General features: G+C 36.5%; 1 long non-coding RNA gene across 1 annotated transcript in view; it reads left to right on the top strand.

Moving 5' to 3' along the window:
• The first annotated feature begins 43 nt into the window (after positions 1 to 43).
• Positions 44 to 14,433, top strand: part of LOC147822273 (uncharacterized) — a 43,244-nt gene continuing 28,854 nt past the window's right edge. The window contains exon 1 of the long non-coding RNA XR_015445901.1: positions 44 to 199. This is a non-coding gene — a long non-coding RNA (uncharacterized LOC147822273). The remainder of the gene's footprint in view (positions 200 to 14,433) is intronic.

Genomic DNA, 14,433 nt, shown 5'->3' with positions numbered 1-14,433 from the left:
GCGGGCGGGGCGGGGCCTATGGGCGGGCGGGGCGGGGCAAGGCGCCAGACTTGGAAGGGGGGGCCCGGCCCCGCCCGGAGTGGAGCCTGAAGGGATGGAGGGGCGCGCCAGGGTGAGAGCCGCTGCCTTTCTGGACCGCCTTGAATTTCCTGTTCTCAATTTGCTCTCAATGAGTTTACCTCCGGACCCACTGTTGCAGGTTGGTAGCAAAATCGCGTGAACATTCCTGGTTCGCTGCCTATAGTGGGTCAACTTCTGGTAGTGCCAGGACCACCTCTTCCTTGTCTGCTGCCCCCTCCTCGAGCCTAAAGGCCATTGAATTTTTGTGTGAGAAAAATCTCCATTTTCTCATTTAACTAGCGAGCTGACTCAGTAGAGCACAGAAATGTTTAAAGCTCTATTGTGATGACTTATCTTCCAAGGACCTCACCCAAGGGCGTTGCCTGACTCACGCTTGCCAGGTCTTCTCTCCCCACTGGGGAGGTCAGTGCCTGTGCTGCCTACTCCCACACCGATTTGGAGAAACTCAGCAGATTTGTGTTTCAAACATCACACACTGATAAAACCAAATTCCCCACTCTTGTGCAGACTTGGGAAAAACCCATATGACCCCTGAGCTGATTGTTATTCAGGTTCTCAATAAGTTCTTATTTTTTCAGCAAAGTGAAAAATCGCTCATTTAAGGATAAAGCAAAATTCTCATATTTTGAAGAAGTTTCACTTACAAGTGATAGGGTACTGGTCCACACTCTTGTGGGATTTATGACAGTGTCAACAGATGGCCCTTTGGGCAAATGATTGATCCTGTACACTTCTACCCCTCTCTATTCTGGTTTACCCAGAATTGTGGCTGTGCTATAGAAATTTCCAACTGTCAGCTGTCAGTATTTCTTGTAGAAAGTAAGTAGAACCTTAGGTTCTTGGGGCTTGGCTCTACTTAAGCAAGGAGTTAGGTATCCATAGGATGTCACGTCATACATCCCTGAGAAACAGCCAAAGATGTGTGAATTTCAGAAACATCCTGGACTGAGAGAGAAACCCAGTACAAACCTTGAGTTTTTTTGGTGTGAAGTGAGTATTTTTTTTTTTTTGGTTCCGGGGATCAAACTCCAAACCTTGCACTTGCAAAGGCAGGCACTGGAACCACAGAGCTAGATCACTGGCTACCTTGAGTCTTTTTGGGTATTTTAAAATTCCGTTCAAAAAGAATTGTTCAGTTGAGAGTGGGAAAAGGTGAGTTCCAGTTCTGGTGAGTTTTAACAGTCGCTAGCCATGTGGTTTACAACAATTTACTTCAGCTTTTTGGGTTCGTCTCACTTGTTCAGAATACCATATCAACTCTTGTTCACTCTGTGAAATGGCTTTGGATAGTAAAAAATGGAATGTAATTCCTCAAAGTTAACTACTGCCCCCAGCTCCCTAGTTTCAAACAATCTTGAGATATTACAATTGAAGACCAGGAAATTCTGGAAGCAAGATCTAGAGGGTTATAAATAATTGTACATACATAAATCTGTCGAAAGACAAAATTATAAGTTAGGTTACAGATCTTAATTAGTTTTAGTTTTATTAGAATTAGTTTTAATTTTATTAGAATTTTTTAGAATTCGTTCCATACAATAGAATAAGTGTTCCAATAAGCCTAGCAGAGAAGATAGGTTTTATAGATGAAAAAAAAGAAGAAAGAAAGAAATGAAAGGCTGAAGAAAGCAGAAACAACAACAAAAAAAGTGGATTGGTTGTGTCAGAGTTATTTTCCTTGGCAGGGGCAAAGAGAACAAGAGAAAAATAACTAATTGGTTGACATCAGGTTTACTTCAGGTTACCTTTTTGTGTAAAGATTAAGGTAGAGGGAACTTCACTATCATGCCAATTGATACAAGCCTGTTTGGAAAGTTTGACAGTTATCTCTACAATCCTGATTTCTCGGGGACAAATGTATAGCTTCTTTACAGCCTGAGGATGTGGAATTTTAGCAAGAGTGACTCCATTTTTATTTTTAGTCTGCTCTATTGGGCCTAGTGCAGGGGTTTAGTACAAAACAAGGTGTTCCTATAATTTTCACTTTCTAATTCTTTCTCTGTTAGGATGAAATGTTAGAAAAAGAAGGCATTTGCAGTAGGTAAGAGAAAAACAAAAAAAGAAAAAGAAAATTCTTACTGAATACCATTAAACAGATTAGGAAACTGAGACGAAGGAAAAATAAATGATGTTTACAGAACCAGAAATCCTCCTGTGCTGCAGAATTTCTGTTTTAAAAGACTTGAGAATAAAAGACCTTTCATTATTTTGTGCACCAGCAGTAAGCAACAGTGTAAAATCAGTTGGCAAACAGTCTGGGAATAATCTCCTGGGTTTTTTTCTCCTTTTTATCTGGTTTGTCTACAGAACTGTGTGGTGCACAACAGCAGGGATAATAAAGAAGCTGGATTGAGACCAAGCATAGCAAAGCCAGTCTTGTGATTTATAAAAGATTGCCCATTGACCCTGGAAACTAGGAGTAGGGGTGGAGGAAAGTCCATGACTCAACAAAAAGTTAAAAACATAATCATAAGTTACCATTAACTAACTACTAAATGTAAACACAGTGTTAGAAGAACTTTGTTTTCCTTTTTCTTGTGGATTTTGAGAGCCAAAAAGAATCTCCTTTTAAGAGTGACACTAGCTTTACACTTCACTAGGATCCAACTTTGTTTTTCTGCTTAACTGGGAGGAAGACAAAAATAGAATTGGGAACTAAATTCTAGAATCATAGTTCATTTAGATTTCTGTGATGTACGTGGACAGGGATTTATTTTTTATTTTTTATTTTTTTAGCTTCTTCACAGTTCCATTCCCTCTGTTCTTTCTCAAGGAAGCAGTTCCTTCTTCATCAGAGAAACTTATTGAGGTTTAGCAGAATGATTGGAAAACACTTTTGCAAATATAGGGTCTTTGGTGAAACAACATCACTGAATATGCCCTTTGAAATGTGCTTTTGGCATAGCCCCTCAGCAACTCAATGTGTGGCTTTAGCTAAAGGCATCTTGTGGCTTTGTCTCAACTTTTATAAGGGAAATGTTTCTTCTATTTGAGAGAAGAAGGCTTTGACTTGCCTCTTCAGAGACTTCAGTGCTGCTTTTTTTTCTTTTCTTCATATCTTGAGGGGTCCTGTACTGCTTCTAAATTTCTTACCTCCAAAGTTAGTATTTATTATTCATTGCCTAACTTGATATCATTTATGCTTTTTAATTATTTTTATCTTATATCAGTTATTTTTAATTTAAAAATTTTTATTTTCCTTGATGAACCAACTACATGATTTTTTTCCTCTGTAGAATCTTGGTCTATAATATCCCAAACTCTTTTGGAATTGTTCTAATAATGGATGCAGATCCCCTTTGATTCAGTTAATTTTGGCATTGGGAACTTTTGTTTTGTTTTGCTTGATTGTGAAAAGACTGAACCTGTTCCATAATGGATGCTTTAGTTTGCTAGTTGTCATCTCTTGGTTTCTCCCTCCAGAGCAGGCCTTTCTAAGTGTATCTGTGTTCTGAATAAGTCTCTTTGCATGTAAAAGAGGAGAAAACAAAAAGAAAGGAAAGATGAGAAACACAAACCAAAAAGGAGAGTAAAATCTAAAGGATGAGAAGATAGGCCACATACTAAAAAAAAAAAAAATGCCAATGATATCTGATAAAGGAATTGTATCCAGAATTTAGAAAGAGCTTTTTTTTTTCTTTTTGCAGTACTGGGGATCAATCCCAGGGTCATGTACTACTGAGCTACATCAACAGCCCTTTTATTTTTTATTTTGAAACAGGATCTTGCTAGGTGGCCTGGGTGGTACTTGAGAAATTTCAGTCCTACCTCAGCCTCACTCAGTGCTGGGATTACAGGCACATGCACCCACCAGGCTTACAAAGAACTTTTAACACTCAACTATAGAAAAACAAACCACCCAATTAAAAACTGGGCAAACAATCTGAACAGAGACCTTACCAAACATGGTATTCAGTACAGATGGCAAATAAGCATATGAAAGACATTTCACATCAAATATCACTAGAGAATCACATATTAAAGCAGTAGTCTCTGCACACCTATTCAAGTGGCCAATATTCAAAACACTGATGATACCAAATACTGACTAGTATGCAGAACAACGGGAACTCTCATTTATTGTCGGTAGAAATGGAAAATGGTTGTCACAGATATTTTGGCAATTTCTTATAAAACTAAACATAACCTTACCATACAATCTAACAATCATGCTCCTTGATATTTACTCCAAGGATTTGAAAAATTATGTCCACAAAAAAAAAACCCGCATGTACATCTGTATAGCTGTTTTGTTCATACTTGCCAAAATTTGGAAGCAGTCAAAGTATCCTTTAATAGATGAACAATGTTATATCTATGAATGGACTGTTATTCAGCACTAAAAAGAAATGATTCATCAAGATGTGGAAACATAAATGCCTATCATTAAGTGAAAGATAACAATTTGAAAGCACTACATACTGCATGAGTCCAACTGTGTGACATTCTGGAAAAGGCAAAACTATGGAGATATTAAAAAATCAGAGGTATCCAGAGTTTGGGAACTGGGAAGAATGAATAGGTGTGCACACAGGATTTTTAGGACAATGAAACCACTCTCTATGATCCTACAGTGGTGGATGTATATTATTACACATTTAATAATATCCATACAACATACAACACTAAGAATGAATCCTAAAATAAACTTTAGGCTTTGGGTGATAATGATATGTCAATGTGGGTTTATGGATTGTAACAAGTGTATGAGTCTGGGATAGGATGTTGATAGTGGGGGAAGTTATATGTATGTAGGGACAAGAATACATGGAAACTCACTGTGCTTTCTTGCTCAGTTTTGCTGTAAAACTAAGATTTCTCTAGACATTCAAGTTTATTAGAAAGGGAAAAGAAATGGCATAACAGAGGTCCAATGGTTAAAACTCACTCAGAAGGCTCAGATCCTTCTGAGTGTCTTTTGTAAACTTCATCATACTTTTGTATTTTCATTGGTGGCAGTTGCCTTTGTATGGATGGGGTTTGGTTTCAGGATCACCCATGGATAACAAAATCCTTAGATGCTCAAGTTCCATATGTAAACTGGTGTAGTATTTGCATATAACTTACATCCTCCTATATACTTTTAATTATCTCTAGGATACTTATAAAACCTAATGTAATGCAAATGTTATTTAAGTACTTATACTATATTGCTTAGGAAATCATGACAAGAAGAAAAAAATCTGTTCATAATCAGTAATAATGCAATTTTTTTCTGAAATATTTTCAAACTTCCATTGATTGAATCCGTGGATGGAGAATCTGCAAACAAAGCAGCTATTCATAGAATGAAATTGGAGTCTAGAATGAGTTTCAGTGGCCTAGTAAAGTTTCATACAGAAGACAGTGGAAAGGATTTGGATATAGATAAAGGAAGAAGAAAAACAACCTGATTAGAGGGAAGAGCATGAAGAGGAGAACCAAGGCCAGGAGAGAGGACTGAGTCAAGAGAAAAGCATTCTCAGGCAGGTGGAGGGATCTCCTGAGTAATTGTGGGAAACATAGCTGAGAGGGGCTGGAGCCAAAAGTGTGTATGTCATGTGTGTCAGTTAGCTTTCCATATAATATGTAATATTTTTTATATATATAATATATAATAGCTTTCCTTAAATTATAACAAATATCTGAAATAATCAGTTTATAAAGAGGAAAAGTTTTTCAGTCCATGGTTAGTTGGCTTTGTTGGTTTGGGTCCTGTGACAAGGCAGCAAATTAAGGTGGGAGCACATGCTTACCTCATAGTGTCTAGAAAGAAAAGAGGAAGAGGAGGAGACCAGGGCCCCATACTTCCTTTGAGGGTACACTCCTAGTGACCTAAAAATATCCCACTAGGGTACACTTCTTAAAGATGCCAAGGCTTTCAACACATGGCCTTTTTGAGGGACCTTTAAAATCCAAACTGTAGCATTGTGTTTGAATTAGTACTATGGACTCCATATTCAAGAGGACTTCTATAAGCTTTGGAAAATATTGTTTTAAAATAAAAACTACTATGTAAATATTGATCTCACATTCTGGGTGAGAAAGAAAAGGAAATGTCAGAGGCAGAAAGGGAAATTCAAACAACTACTCTATTTTTTAAAAGAAGAAAAAGGAAAAAGTTTCTAAACATCTATTAATTTTTAGAAGAAGGAATACTATATAAATCCAACATTACTAAGAATTATGTGTAATAAAAGTGTATGTGGTTATAAGTTAAATGAGGTAGAAGAAATATGCACCAAGGCTAGTATTGAAAACTCAGTTCTACTTCCCTTGAACTTTACTATACATCATAGTAGGCTTCATCGAGAAAAGCTTTGGGCTTCCAAGCTAATGGCCTGAAAGTGTTGATGTTATTACAGTCACTATTTTGGTAACATGGAATGTAGGAAGAGGCACAATATTTTTCTATCATGACTATATACACATAGCCTCATGCAAAACGCGCATGTGTGTGTGTGTGTGTGTGTGTGTGTGTGTGTGTGTATAACCTAAACTCTTTGTTTTTCATAGCCCTCCAGAACCTGGTGACATCCCACCAAACACACTTATTATCCCTCGTGTATTGTCTCCACTCGATTCTGCTCAGTCTTCAGTGTTTGCCCTGCTTGTATCTTTATCAAAATCACTATTCTACCACCAAAAAAAAAAATCATTACTCTAGGATAAAGCATGCAACAAAGTCTGTTATAAAGAGGAATATGAAATTAATACTAAGAAATTACTTTCAATGAGATTCTTGTATGTTGACTAAACTTCTGAGAAAGTACTATCTTTTTTTTCTGAACTGAGAGAACTCTGACACATCTATAGTAGAACACAAATAGGTACCTGGAGGACAGGATCTAACCCTGATTTTTTAAAGATTTATTAATTATCCTAGGTTCCATTTAAAAGTCCTCATATAATCCCTAATATTTTTTCTTTCTTGTTTTCTCTTTAACCTTTTCTCCACAACTGGAACAAAAGCAGTTGTAACTTTATGTGAGTTACTTCTAACATTCTGACACTTAAATGGGAAAAGAAAAGAAAGAAAAGGATATCATTTAATCCTAATTCTGAAAATGTTATTTAAAGTGTAGGTGCTCCATGGGTCATTCTCCAAAATAGACCACATACTCACTCATAGAACATATTTAGGTAAGTGTAAAGGAATTTAAGTTATCTCCTGTATATTATCAGACCACAGTGTGATGAAATTGGAGAGCAATAGCAAAAGGAACCGCAAAAAATTTCATAAACATATGGAAATTGAACAACACACTTCTGAATAACCAGTGGGTCATGAAGGAAATTAAAGAAGAAATCAGACAGTTCCTTCAATTAAATGACAATGACAATACAATATATCGAAATCTATGGGACACAATGAAAGCAGTCTTATGAGGGAAATTCATGGCAGTGAATACTCATATTAGGAAAACAAAGCGAGCCCAATTAAACAACCTGATGCTGAACCTCAAGCTTCTAGAAAAAGAAGCGCAGGACAAACCCAAAGCCCATAGAAAGGAGGAAATTATAAAGATCAGGGCAGAAATCAATGCAATGGAGACTAAGAGAATGATACAAAAAATCAGTGAAGCCGAGAGTTGGTTCATTGAAAGAATAAACGAAATTGACAAACCCTTAGCCAACCCTATCAGAAAAAGGAAAGAAAAGGCCCAAATCCATACAATTAGGAATGAAAAGGATGAAATTACAGTGGAACAAGCAGAAATCCAGGGGATCATCAACTTTGAGAACCTATATGCCAATAAGATGGAAAACACAGACAAAATGGACAGATTTCTAGATATGTATGAATTACCAAAGTTGAACAAAGGAGACCCTAAAAATTCTAAATGACCCAATATCAATCAATGAAATTGAAAATGTAATTAAAAATTTACCAATTAGGATAAGCCCAGGTCCTGATGCTTTGACTGCTAAATTCTACAAGACATTTAGAGAGGAACTACTGCCACTACTGTTTAAACTCTTTAATGAAATTGAAAGGGAACCAATACGCTTGAATTCATTCCTGGACGCAAGCATCACCTTGATCCCCAAAGCAGAGAAAGACCCAACAGAAAAAGAGAATTGTAGGCCAATCTTGCTAATGAACATAGATGGAAAAATCCTTAATAAGATACTGGCAAATAGAATGCAGAAGATCATCAAGGAGATCATACACCCTGACCAAGTGGGATTCATCCCAGGGATGCAGGGATGGTTCAACATACGCAAATCAATCAATGTAATACACTATATCAAGGACAAAAACCATATGATCATCTCAATAGATGCAGAAAAAGCATTTGACAAAATCCAACATGCATTTATGATAAAATCCCTACAAAAAATTGGAATAGATGGTCTCTACCTCAAACTGATAGAAGCCATCTATGAAAAACCAACAGCCAATATCATACTAAATGGTCAAAAACTGAAATCCTTCACACTAAAATCAGGAACAAGACAAGGATGTCCTCTATCACCACTCCTATTCAATATAGTTTTGGAAACATTAACCACAGCAATTAGACAAGAGAAAGAAATAAAACAAATAAAAATAGGAAATGAAGTCAAATTGTCATTATTTGCAGATGACATGATACTCTATATAGAAGACCCCAAGAACTCCACCAAAAGTCTTCTAGACTTAATAACCAAATTTAGTCAAGTAGCTGGTTACAAGGTCAACACACAAAAATCAATAGCTTTCTTCTACACAAACAACAGGCTCACAGAGAGAAATAGGGCAAATAATTCCTTTTACAATAGCGTCCAAAAAACTGAAATCCCTAGGAATCAACCTAACGAAAGAAATCAAAGACCTCGTCTCTGAAAACTATGGCACTCTGAAAAAACAGATTGAAGATGATATCAGAAAATGGACAGACATCCCCTGCTCCTGGGTAGGAAGGATTAATATAGTGAAAATGGCCATACTTCCAAAACTGCTATATAGATTTAATGCAATTCCAGTTGAGATCCCAGCAGCATACTTCATGGACCTTGAGAAAACAATCCAAAAATTCATTTGGAACAAGAAGAGACTCAGAATAGCAAAAACAATTCTAGGTAACAGAAACATGGCAGGGGGTATCACAAAATCCAACTTGAAACTATACTACAAAGCTACTCTGATAAAAACAGCATGGTACTGACAAAGAAACAGACCTGAGGACCAGATTAGAAGATGCCAAAACAACTCCAGACACATTCAACCACCTCATCTTTGACAAAGGAGCCAAACACCCTCACTGGAGAAAGATAAGCTTCCTTAATAAATGGTGCTGGAGAAATTGGGTTTCAATTTGCCAAAAACTAAAACTAGACCTATATCTCTTACCATGCACTAAACTAAAATCAAAATGGATTAAAGATCTAAATATTAAAACAGAAATACTGAACTGGCTGGAACAGAGGTTAGGTCCAACTATTGAAGACATTGGTGTAGGAAAAGGTTTTATGAACAAAATCTCAGTTGCCCGTGCACTAGTATAAACAATCAACAAGTGAGATCTCTTCTTACTAAAAAGCTTCTGCACAGCAAGAGAAACCACCAACAGTGTGAACAGACAACCCCCAATGTGGGAAAAAATTTTCACCAGCAGTCCCTAAGACAAAGGTCTACTATCTAAAATCTATAAAGAACTTTAAAAAATCAGATCTCTCAAATTTAAAGACCCAATCCAAAAATGGGCATCTGAAATGAACAGACATTTCTCAAAGAAGTAGATATGGCAAATAAACATATGAAAAAATGTTCAACACCACTGGTCATTCAAGAGATGCAAATGAAAACAATGCTGAGATTCCACCTCAACCCAGAAAGAATGGCTGCTATCATGAAATCAACCAATAACAAATGCTGGCAGGGCTGTGGGGAAGGAGGAGCCCTGCTCCACTGCTGGTGGGAATGGAGACTGGTGCAACCACTGTGGAAATCAGTATGGAGATACCTCAAAAAACTAGGATTGGAAGTCCCATTTGACCCAGCTATTCCCCTGCTGGGTATCTTCCCCAAAGAATTAAAAGGATCATACCACAGCGATATATGTGCACCCATGCTCATAGCAGCACAGATTGTGATAGCTAAAACTTGGAAATAACCCAAATGCCCATCAACTGGAGTCTGGATAAAGAAAATGTGGTTTTTTAATAAAATGGAGTACTACTCAGCCATAGAAAATGAGAAATTAGAGACATTTAATGCTAAATGGATGCACATTGAGGCGATACTCTTAAGTGAAATAAATAGGACACTCATGTAAATACCAAGTAGTTTCTCTAGTGTGAGAAACTGAATGTGTAAATAAGGACTAAAAGGTACAATAGATAATGTGAAATAGGAAGAAAAGGGGCAAAGGGGCAGGGGAAAGGAAAGAAGGGAATAGAATTAATGAGAAAATGAAAAAAAGGAAACAAAGTCTCTTCTTAATAGGGAGGAATGGAGGGGTTGAAGGGGGGGCATTGGAAGGGTGAAAAAATAAAAACCATGAGAATATGTAAAGATGCAAATTTCCAGTGATGAATGTCATTATATTGTATACGTAAAATGTACCAATAAAAGGGTATACAGTTAAAAAAATAAAAATAAAATATAGTGTGCTCACATAAGTAGAACTTATGACAACATACATTATTTACTGGGAATAGTTTTATAGATCTAACTGCTAAGCAACTTAAAATTAACTTGTCTACAACCCTTATTATTATAATTTACATAGTCTATACAAATATTGTTCACATATCTTCCATTTTGTACATACCTATTAATTATATCTGAGGCAAATATGCAATTTCAATCTAAATGCAATTTAAGTCCAAATTAAAAATAGAAAAAAAGGTGCTGAGAAGGGGGTTAAAAACCTTGGTCAGCATGGGAAACTGAAATTTCTGAAAACCATGAATTTGAAGTTTCATGTTCTCAGACTTTATAGCCACAGGACTTTGCCTTGTGTTCAATGTTCTAGCTAATAGAATCAAAGTACTGGAAACAACTTTAAGACGTCTCTGATAGTTCTTTTTCTTTCTAGTCCAAGAACAGATTACAGTCCCAGTCCAATGTAATGGGAAGGTCATGCTTATTTAGGCAGACTAGTTTTGTTGTTTTTTTTTAAAGCCACAACAAAATTACTTTTCTTATGATCATTTAACAAAACTATTCAAATATCAAAAAAAAGTTGAACTATTTTTGTTTCCTGTAGAGCTGTGGTCAGTAGCAGCTTTATGTGAGCAGGTACTAAAGTGATCTTTCTGACTTGGGGACTCAGACATCTGGCAATAGTTATTAAGCAAGGAAAACATTCATAAAGCAGCATAATTAATGGGATAAAAACAGTAATGCCTTTATTCCACGCTTAGTCTTCAGAGCTTCTGGGTGGTACTGCAGCCCAGCCACAAACATTGCTAACGGGGCTGTTTGCTATTAATTCAAGGATCATTTCCTAGATCAGCATGGCAGTCTGTTCCTAACTCTCCTCCATTCCCAGCTGCTGGATGACTCATAGGCTTGGGGAAGGCTTCCCAATGAGTTGCTCACAAACTCTCAGAGGCGTCTGATACGGTTAATCTGTGTTTTCTAGACCAGACTCTTTGTATTGTTCCTAGGGCAAGTGAGGCCAAAGCATGTACTTGAAAGCTAGATGAATGTCATTATAGTGTATACCTAAAATGTACCAATAAAATTAATTTTTAAAATATATTATCTCTTTAATGAAATGATAGTGACAAGGCAAATTGGGAGGTTATAACCAAAGGAGCTCCAGGTGGAATGAAAGTGTAAGAAATGAACTGTATTGTGTGACCCATGCCAGGGACAAAATGAGGCCTTGAGGAAGTATGTTTGAGAGTCTCTTTGTTTTATAGATTGTTTCCTAAAGTGCACTCAGGTTGGGGGAAGGGATCATTTCCCCATGCTTGGCTTCTGGACTACTCCAGCTAATTTACAAAAGAATATGGGAAATGAAAACAAGCCCACCAAAAGCAAGAGAAATTTAATTGGATTGTTACTTTGAATTTGGTATAAATAATCAACTTCCTTATGGTTTGACTCATTGAATAACAGTAAGAAAATTGTACTCTGAATCAGAAAGCATCTAAAAAAATTGTTTCTATATAATCGTTCATCTAGTTTTCCTCTGGTTTATTTTAAGACAAGGGGGAAAGGTTTGATTTATTAAAGTACCAGAGAACCAATATACAAGTATTTATGCAAAAAAAACCTTTCATTTTTTTTTTACATATCTCTTAAAGATTGTTTCAGACAGATTAAAATAAGAGCAGAATCAGGATATACCTTTTGAAGGCCAATGATAATTCATGGATATAGATATACAAAAAACAGGAATCTTGGGCCAGGGATTTAGCTCAGTGGTTTCGGCGCCTGCCTCGGAAGTGCAAGGTCCCGAGTTCGATCCCTGGTACCAAAAAAAAAAACAGGAATCTCTCCTTAGTTTGTTCTTAGGCTTGGTTTATCATACTGCATAAAAAACCCTATAAATTTCATCTTGAAAGTGTGTGACCTAAACCAGAAACAACATGTTTAACTGCTATTTGCTTTAAGAGACCACACAGTGGGTGAAAAAAATGTTATAACAGAATTTGAATAGATGCTAGAAGATATACGAAGGAAGTGGTCTGCTTCTGGCTCTACCAGTGAAAACAGCAAAGAAATAAAAAAGTCAGCACCTTATTCTCCTCTCTAAGTACTCAGATTAGGGCCATATTTCAAGGCTTAGAAATTAGAGAACCAAACAAATAAGACATTCCTTCAAAAGATAAAATTGCATAGAACTGCAAATACTTTACCAACAGAACAGAATCAAAAGTTGCTATGGGTTTAAGAAAAACCCTATGCTCAAGAAATTTCCCAATGTAGTCTAGTCTCAGTTAAAGCCACACAAGTTACTAAATGGAAGGCAGTATCTTAGGGTGACTGTGCACTGATATAGGAAGAGGCCTATTTGTTCAATTTGACACTTTTAGTGCCCTTGTCTTTCATACTGTGAGTCAAAGAATTGATGGAACACATTGCTCCAGATAGGCTTTAACTATTTTTTCCTTTTTTTGACATTGTTTTAAAACTTTGATACTCATTTCTTTCTGAAAGTTAGCAAGTTACATTTTAGAAGGATAAAGATGATACTTTGGAGGCAAAATAAAATATTGCATTGTAATGATTACCAAGAAATAGCATGACCATCATTCTGAGACACTGGTGTTAAGTTTTATGTAGAATTAGAGTGAATATAAAAGAATAGATAGATACAGATATAGTTTTGTACTTGGCAAAGAGTCTTACTGGCATTTAATCAAAGCAATTCAATTCAGTGTCTTGAAAACCCTTTGCAAAATTACCTATATACTTTATAAGTCATATTCATCCTAATGGGGATGAGAAAGGTCCCTTGGTAATGACTCCTAGGTGCTTGTGTTGCAGAAGACTGTGCAAGGATAGAGAAAGGAATAGAGAAATAGGATGTAGGGTATGAGAAATAGAATAGACACATATAATTAAGAACAAATAGTTCCATGAAGCAGAAATTTGATCTAATAAATTCTGTTGCCTAATGGAATGCACTAAAAAAATCAACAGTTTAGTTGGTTGAAGATAGATTTCTAAGAAATTTTTCTTATAGATTTCCCAAGGAAAGCCGGTATTTCAGAAGCTCTGGTATCCATAGTCAAATGGTGTTTTGAAACAACTGAGAAGAGAAGACCTATACACTTGAAATCCTGAAGTGATGAATAAAACATGACTGTGAAGAATCATTGCCAAATTGCACTTAATCCTGACCCCAGTGAGAGCCCAAAAGATTGTGTTCCTAAATGATGCTGTCCTCATTTGGGGGACTTCCCTCTTAGCCAAAATGAAGGATGTTACTTATGGTAGGCTCCCTCTGGGAGGAACCTGAGGAAAGTCACACAAAAAAGGAGAGGAAGCCAAAAGAGTGTTTTTAGTTTCACACATCCTGTGCTTTTTTTCAGCTGCTATTTTGAAAGATAAACATTACATTTGTGGGGATTTTTTTCAGGTTAAAGAAAACAAAACAAGATGGCCATGAAAAGACCTGAGATGGAGTTAATGACCTTGGAAAAGCAAGCTGCTTTCCTGGTTTTAAAAACAAAGCAAAACAAAAAACCATTTTTTTAAAAAAGGAAAAGAAAGAGTCGTTAAGAATAGCAAAGCACTTGGATGCATCGCCAGTGTCCACAAGCCCCAATTCATTCTAGAGTGACCCAAACAGAAGACACTGTGATGCTCTGTGAGCAGAGAAATGACGTGCCTTGTTGTACAACTACATTCCACTTTAGATTTCATTCAATTTATATTTTATAGGCAGGAAGTTTTGTTCCATCTTGGGTTTTATTGAAACTAGA

The sequence above is a fragment of the Heterocephalus glaber genome, unplaced genomic scaffold (assembly GCF_053883595.1).
Source record: "Heterocephalus glaber isolate CG9 unplaced genomic scaffold, H.glaber_assembly_v1.0 deba00001666, whole genome shotgun sequence".
NCBI classification, from domain to species: domain Eukaryota; kingdom Metazoa; phylum Chordata; class Mammalia; order Rodentia; family Bathyergidae; genus Heterocephalus; species Heterocephalus glaber.
Note: the sequence above shows the minus strand (reverse complement) of the source record. Positions and strands in the feature narration are given on the sequence as shown.